Here is a 1,342-nt window from a genome sequence, read left to right as displayed (position 1 = left end):
GCTGCCCTGCTCGCCGTGTGTGTGTTTGTGTGTGTGTGCGTGTGTGTGCGCACAGGCAGGCTGCACAATGTCGCAATGCTGACAGCCACAGAGCCGACCTTTCTTTGGAAGGTGCGGGGAATAGGATGAGTCAGTGTGAGGAATCACACAGCAACAGTGACATCAGCTGGCCAAGAAGGGACCGGAGAGGCGTTGTCTGGGCAGAGCAGCAGTGCAAGCTGTCCAAAGAGAGCGTGTCTGGTCTCATGGATGTGCCTTATACTGAGTCTGCCGCCTTAGTCTGTCTACTCGGATGGGCAGATGCCCTCCAGGGTCCCAGGTGAAAGCCTTCTCCATCTCCTCCTGCCTGATCTCGAGCTCAGAACTTCCAAGGAATGCCAGTGGTTTCATTTGAGTCCGTCACCATGGCCTTCTGCATCCAGCTGGGGGCCCTCCTTTGCACTTGCTTAGTCGATGGCCATTTTCCTTAGAGGTCTCCTGTACTGCTTAAAGGCAACACGAGGGTGCTGATTCGCAAGGGGGGAAATTGGGGCAGGGGATGTGTGTGAGCTGATTGCAATATAAGCAGAATTTGATTCATTCTCCGGCTGTTTTGCAAAATACTGGACAAGGAACACCTCTGGAAATACCCCGTGAAGGCATACCTGAGCTCTGTCTGGTCCTTTTAATAGATTCATGAAGGTTGAGACCATGAATAGCCATTCCAATCCGCACGCATGCATTGAGGGTGCTTCTGAATAACATTTTCTCCACAATTACTTGGCTTCAAAAGCAGAATTTTAGGTGGGGTGGGGTTCAGACAATATTATTTTCCATCTGTAACCCTTCTGTGTTTTTCCACTGCTTCTTACTGGTTGGGAGATCCGGTGCTTTTCTGGCTTTTGTGCAGTATTTCACCCCGTCTGGTGGAAATGGCTCTCTTGAGCTGTAGTTGGGGGTTAGGTTCTTGTTTTATTAGACTTGCTATTAGATTTGCCTTCCGTGCATCCCCATTCCTCATCCCTCACACCACTGAAGTACGACCCCGGAGGGTGTCTGAGAATATCTCAGATGATCTAGCTGTTGGGCTGAAGGAGCTCTCCACCCTCTGGAATAGGCATGCAATGCCTTTGGGGAGCAGACACAACCGTTCTGGGTTTCAGTGCCATCATCTCTCTGGCAGTCTGTGCCCCCTCGGCTTCCCACACTTCAGTGACAGCCCAGGGAAAGCCACCAGGAGATAATTGGCCAGGGGGCCATTTCAGGTGCAGGTGACCAGAGGATCCAACAGCGAGTGGGGAAGCCAACACGCAAGAAGACGTTCAGACCTGGAAGAGCAGATTTTGGCACAGTGCCACCTCCA

The sequence above is a fragment of the Varanus komodoensis genome, unplaced genomic scaffold (assembly GCF_004798865.1).
Source record: "Varanus komodoensis strain SLA01 unplaced genomic scaffold, ASM479886v1 scaffold93, whole genome shotgun sequence".
NCBI classification, from domain to species: domain Eukaryota; kingdom Metazoa; phylum Chordata; class Lepidosauria; order Squamata; family Varanidae; genus Varanus; species Varanus komodoensis.
The sequence above is the reverse complement of the archived record's forward strand: the minus strand, read 5'-3'. Positions refer to the sequence as shown.